This window comes from Temnothorax longispinosus, unplaced genomic scaffold, assembly GCF_030848805.1.
Source record: "Temnothorax longispinosus isolate EJ_2023e unplaced genomic scaffold, Tlon_JGU_v1 HiC_scaffold_20, whole genome shotgun sequence".
Lineage (NCBI taxonomy): Eukaryota > Metazoa > Arthropoda > Insecta > Hymenoptera > Formicidae > Temnothorax > Temnothorax longispinosus.
Genome location: NW_027270014.1, coordinates 339,400 through 346,388, shown reverse-complemented (window position 1 = coordinate 346,388; position 6,989 = coordinate 339,400).

Here is a 6,989-nt window from a genome sequence, read left to right as displayed (position 1 = left end):
TGCGTGATCCTAAAACGAGGACGACGTCGTCAGAGCGTCCAGTGTTTACCGGTGTGCCTCAGGGCTCAGTATTGGGACTTCTATTATTTGTCCTCTACTTAATTGGTTTCGGCAGAGTTCTCAAACACTGTAAATATCATTTCTACGCTGATGATCTGGTGATTTATTTTCACACTGAGCTCAAAAATCTATCTGAGGCTATTTTTAGAATAAATGAGGACATTACTAGCATCACGCACTGGGCCACATCTAATAAGCTTTCTCTTAATCCTAGCAAAACCAAGGCCATAATCATGGGCACCCCTAGATTTATCAGCGGATTGAACTTGGATAAATTACCTAAAATCTATATTAACGATGCAGCTATTCCTTACTGTGACACAGTGCAGTACCTGGGTGTCCATATTGCGAGCACACTTGCTTGGGATAAACATATAACAAAAATATCAGCCAAAGTCAATGCAACTCTCCATCAGCTAAAGCTCTGCAAACAAGCTCAGATCACGGCTTATTGCACCGCACTTACTGACATCACTGCCGAACACAACCTTCGTCTACAAAGGTCTCTGAATACTTGTGTTCGGTTCATCTTCCAGGTAAAACGGGATGAGCACATAACTTCTTTGTACGAAAAACTTTAATGGCTCAAGATTAAATCCAGGCGTAACTACTTTGTCGGGTGTATGACCTTCAAACTCTTAAATCTTGAAACCTCTGATGTTATTTCTTGTAGATTCAACGCAGATGCGATACAGTCTCCCGTGATACCAGGGCATCGGCTGATGCTCTCATCCTGCCGCAATGTCGCACAGAATTCTATAGACGCTCTTTCATCTGCTCAGCTGTCGAATTTTGGAATAGTATTCAACATGCATATGTCTCGCACCTACTCTTGACGCATTCAAACTAAAATTGTACCACTATCTGTTCAGTAATAACGTCTTATGTCTTCTGCCATACTCTTGTAATATATATACATACTTTTCTTAATTATTTTTCTATCTTTTATACAATATTTGTTATATTTTGATGGCAATTTATTTTGTATAAATTTTTTTACGCTTGAGGGGACTTTGTTCCAGAGCGTATAATAAATAGCGATTTCTTTCTCTCCCTCCTCTCTCTCTCTCTCTCTCTCTGCGTGATCCGTCCACTGGGAAGCCGTCGACTGAGAGAACTGTTCGAAAAGGAGTGCCTCAGGGTTCTGTTCTTGGACCGATCCTTTTCTTCCTCTACCTGGTGGATTTTGGAAATGTGCTACAGCACTGCAAGTATAATTTTTATGCGGACGACCTTATGATCTATCTGCATGCGGAGCCTGTATGCGGACCCTGAGTCTCTCTTGGACGCTATCAGAAGGATTAATGAGGATATTGAGAAGATTGTGCAGTGGGCAACCGACAACAAGCTTATGATTAACCCTGGGAAGACAAAAGTAATGATCTTGGGAACACTTCGCTTTGTTAGAAGCGTCGATCTTGACTCTGCGCCTCAGGTTCATGTCGGGGAATCCGCGATTCCTTTCTCGGATTTGGTGGAGTACTTGGGTGTCACAATTAATAGCGCTCTCTCATGGGAAAACAGGTGACTAAAACGATCTCCAAAGTGAATACTGCTCTCTATCAGCTTAAACTCTGTAGGCAACTCCTCCCTGTCCCTCTTCGAGTGAAGCTTGTCTCTGCCTTGATGCTTCCTCAGTTTGACTACTGTTGTACGGTTTTCACCAATATCACAGGGCAGCATAACCTGCGTCTGCAGAGAGCTCTGAACAGAAGTGTCCGCTTCATCTTCAACTTAAAGCGCGACGAACATATCACCCCGTGCCTTGTCAGATTGGGCTGGCTCAGGATCGATCTTAGGCGGTCGTATTTCGTGGGAAACTTGACATTCTCGGTACTCAAGAAGAAAAAAACCGCAAGTTATCTACAGCAATTTTTCATTTAGGCATGAAAGCGTGCAGCGCCATACTAGAGCTCCGACTGATGCCCTAAACCTTCCGCTCTGCCGTACTAAATTTTATAAGCGATCTTTTTGTTTCTCCGCTGCTGAACTGTGGAACTCTCTCCCTTCTGACATGCGACGTGTATCGGCTCTTTCAAGGCCAAACTATACGAATTCCTGTTCTCTCAAGTTTCATCTTTATAGGTGCAAGATACTTCTGCCAGCTGATCTGAGCGTATCTTTGGATTATAGCGTAAACTATCTTTATTCTACGGCTTTTGTAAACTATCTTTTATCCTACGGCTTTTGTAAATAATCTTTCAGTCATGGCTTTTCCTTTTCAGTTGTAAGCGCTAAGATACTGTAGTAACACGGCTCATTTATATTATTTGTATTTTCTTTATATATATATTTTTTTTCTTTATTTTCACATTTTTCCTTTGTAGCCGCTTTTTATACAAGAATGCATGAACGTCTTATACTTTTGTTACTCTTTCTGTAATTTAGTTTCGACGCTTTAGGGGACGTTGTAATAAATGACGATTCTGATTCTAATTCTCTCTCTCTCTCTCTTTCTCTCTCTCAGCAGAAGCAGACGTGTGAAACATCGCTCCGTAAAAGTGTTATTTTTGAGTAGTTTAGAAGTGAGGGAGAGTGTTAAAAAGTTGTGTAAAGAATATCTGCATAGACCGGGGTTAGCCATGAGTGTTATCTAGCCGAAATATGCTGATACATAGGTACGAGAACTGCATTTCGTATAGATGTCATCAAAGCCTCGTACGACAGGTAGACATCGGCAACGAACCAAAACGCTGACGTGTGAAAGTGACGTGTGAAGGTGACGAGTCAATTAACTGTCTCTGCCGATATTAGCGGAATGAATGAGGAATACGCCGAGTATCGATGCTCGGCATGTAAGAAGTCGATTAAAACTGAGGTAATCGCATGCAAGTCCTGCGCTAAGCTTTTCTTCCATCCAGGATGTGTATCTAAGCACAAAATTTATGATAAAAACCGCGAATTGGTGTCGTGTCCTGGCCCATTCGAGAAGTTCATTATTAGTGATGGTGATAAAGTAGCTGATATAAATAAAGTAGTGGCAGCAGCAGGAAGAACAACGGGACCTGCAAAAATAAGTCCGGCGACAAGCAGCGGGAATAAAGTAGCAGCCGCGAGTGGAACAGGGGATATTGATAGAAAAATAGATTGTCTTGTAAAAACAGTAAAAGAATTAAAAGATAAGACAGCATGTAAAAAGGAAATGAAGTCAATGATAAAAGAAATAGTCCGTGAGGAGATGGGAGGCATTAAACAGGAAATAGAAGAATTGAGAAAAATGTTGACGCAAGGGGCATATGGACCGTCAGGTGGAGCGACAAGAAAATATAGCGATGTGATTAAAGAAAGGAAGGAAGAAAATATCTTGATTATAAAACCAAAAGTACAACAAGAGAGTGAAATTACAAAGAAAACAATTAAAGATAAAATTGATATAACCAAGATGGAAATAGGAATTACCAAATTAAGAAAGGGAGGTAAAGGGACAATGATCTTAGGATGTAAGACGGAAGAAGAGAAGGATAAGCTAAAGGCGACGGTACAAGCGGCAATGGGCGAGGAGGTCAAGGTCTCTGAGCCACAGAAGAGCAAACCAAAGATTAAAATAATTAATGTTGGTGGAGAAGAAATGAAAATGGAGGATAATGAACTGATAGATACAATCAAGAAGCAGAATAGAATTGGCGAAGAATCCTGTATGCACCTAGTGAAGAAAATATTAAGAGGAAAAAATAAGGATACTGAGCAAGAATCCGTAATAATTGAAGTGGATGAAAGCACTCATAATTCACTAATAAACAGAGGAAAAATAAATTTAGGATGGCGAAAGTGTCCTATATTTAATTATATTAGTGTTAGAAGATGTTTTAAATGCTGAAGCTATTACCATATTGCCAAAAATTGCACGAGACAGGAAACATGCTATAAACGTGCATAAACTCATAAAGCGAATAAGTGTACGACGGCAAAGAAGAGGTGTGTAAACTGTACCTATAAGAATCAGACGTACAACTTGAAGATAAATGTTGAATACGAGGATTCGGAATGTCCGACATTTAAGAAAGTATTGGAGGAGAAGAAAAAAAGAGCCGGCTGGGAAGATGCAAAATAGCAACCACAGGGAGAAGCGGAATTACTCTGGTATACGAATGCGCAAAGCTTCTTGGTGCATAAGGATGAAATTCAACATCAGATTATGAAGAGGGTGAATCCTGCGATTCTAGTGTTATCCGAGACTAGATTGACTATAGAAATTGAGGATAGTGAGGTTGTAACCGGACGGTACTACGGGAGGCACGAATCAACGGTCGCCACTCGGTTTGACCTTGAACCACCGAGAAGGTAAGTGTGGCGGCTGAATCCTCACAGCGCCACGGGGCACCGCGCCGCAACGCTACACGCCTGGCGAGCCGCGCCGCTCGGGCGCGCCGCACGGTCGAACCGCCGCACGCGCTAGCGAGTTCGCCGCGCCGCCGCTAGACGGCCAACGCTCATGCAGTTTCGCGCGAGCCAGATTTCGCGGGGGAGTAATAAGAAGACCACCCGCTGAGAGGACTTCAGAGCCTTTTCTCGACTTGAAGCTTTTTTGCACAAGGGCTAACAATCGAGATAAAAGGTCGGAAAACAGTTCCTACGGAACTACAGAGCGAGCTCCTCCTCCTGGTGGGCCTCTGAACAGAGAGAGCCTTTTAGGCATAACTCTGCATAACGAAGCGGGTCTCCGGGCCTCTGGTAACAGAGCGAGCTCCGGGCCTTCGGTTCTAACTTGTCCCCGGACCTCTGGTAACAGAGCGAGCTCCGGGCCTTCAAATCCAACGCGCACCATCACTCGACAAGCTGCCGCGGAAGAGGAAGTCGCGAGATCGTCCTCGCCACGGGCAACCGCTCGCTCCAAGGGTTTGGCCTACCGTCGAGTCCTTTCCGAAGACCGCTTCTCCGACGCAACTTCAGCAAGGGAAAGTGGACTCCTTCCGGGCGTGGATATTGATTCCTTGCGACTTACCGGACCTACCGAGCTCCCGCACTTGGAAGAATCGCTTGGCAGAGTTGGCCTTGCCGAAGAAGACAGCATCGCCAAAGAAGATAGCCTCGCCGAAGTGTCAACAGACACAAACTGACTCTTTGCCGCCCTCGCTGGTGGTGATCGATCCGCCGAGTCCGCCGCCAACTACGCCTAAGCGGATGCCCAGGACTCCGGGCAAGGGCTTGATTCCGAAAAGATACACTCGGATCAGCCGTCAAAGACGCTCCCTGCTAAAGGAGCTATTTGGAGAATAGAAAATCTCCTTGCATTGCGCCTCCGGAATATAACCCTCCGGGCGCCTTGCACACGTGCTCCGCACGTCGCCCCGCATCTCGCGGGGCCCCAAAAGAATCTAAAAACAATTCACAGGTTCACCTCGGACGTCACTGGATCACGATACAAATCGTGGGCTGAGATCGTAAGTACGGAGATAGCACCCACAGTAGGTATCGTCGATATCTCGAACTATTAATTAGACTAATTAATCTTCTTTTCAGGTTCCTGCCACCGCTGGATCATCGCCGTCGCCGATCAGGATCGCCGCTGCCACCGTCATCCAGGATCAACAAGGGACTTCGAGTGATCGACGCCAATGGATCAGGTAAGTAGAAGGCAAGTCCAATTAAATAATTCTCGAAATCTTTTACGAAAAGGATGTTTAATTTATTCAATATTATTGATTTCCAGTGATAGTTGTTCACAAAAGTTCAAGTCACACAAGATGTCGGACGCTCGTATACGTGGGCACACACGCCCCGTTTCGCTACGACGCACGAAGTTATTTCGGCCCGAATTAGCCGTTCGCCAATGTAAAAGCGATAATTAACGCGTTCCGCGGGCGTTCCCGGTTGTTAAGGATGTTGCCGATAAATTATTAGCGCACTCGTATAACGCTCGCGTGACTTAGCGCGACGACGAAAGAGCGAGGCTTATTACGTGTTACTCGTACAACGATCCCCGAGAGACTGCCTCGAGTTGTTTGTCTCGCTTGAGCTCCCCACCATCGATATCGGCGGCCCTCACTTCGACGCCTATTCGACTTTCTCTTTCTCGAAGCTTCCTAACTGCGCATATTACCGCGGTAATTTTCCACGCGGGTGTTTACGCGGATTCCCCTGGAAATTTCCATGGGCGTTGCGCTCGCGCGGTCGCTCCGTCCCGATGCCGAGGTAGTGGTTTTCCACCGCTGACAATATAGCCCGACTGTTGACGCCGACCTGTGCGCCCGGGCTATTTTCGCGCGTACAATGTCCTTCCGGACGACTTCCTCGAGGAAGACGCCCGGGTGCAGAACACCAGGCTCGCCGACGACGTCGACCCCTCCTGACCGTTATTTGGGACCTGGTAACGCGGTTTCCGCGGTCCTTCCCCGTAGACGAGGTCTAGGTCGCGAGATAGCGGACGGTTCCGTAACTTGTCTCCCGGTCGTCGGATTTCGACGGCGACCGGATACGGATCTTCCTTGGGATGTCCCCGTTCAGGGGTGTTGTTTCCCTGAGGATGACGCACCTGGTGCGAGATCCCGGACGGTCCGCTATTTCGTTTCCCGGTTGAGGGATTTCGTCGGGACTCGACTATGTACACTCGGAGGAGTGCCCCTCGGGGTCAGGTGTACTTTATCCCCGTGGACGATGCACCTGGTGCGAAGTCGCGGACGGTTCGCCATTTCGCGGCTACGCTCCCGTATCGCGTCGTTAACCCCGTATGGGTCATCTCGGGCCCCCGCGCCTACGTCAGGGACGTGTCATATCAACGCAAGTCCCACGGTTGCAAAATTTTCAGACGGTCCGTTATTTTTTGTACGCGTCGCCGGACTCGGGTTTCTATCGGCGAAGTACGTTTCTCGGGTCTCCCCCTGTGGCCAGGGGTCGGGCATTTCCGCGTCTATCGCGCCGCTCCCTAGTTCGCGGACGGTCCGCCATTTTCTTACCCCGCGACATACCGCCGACAGGTGCAAATAAGTAAG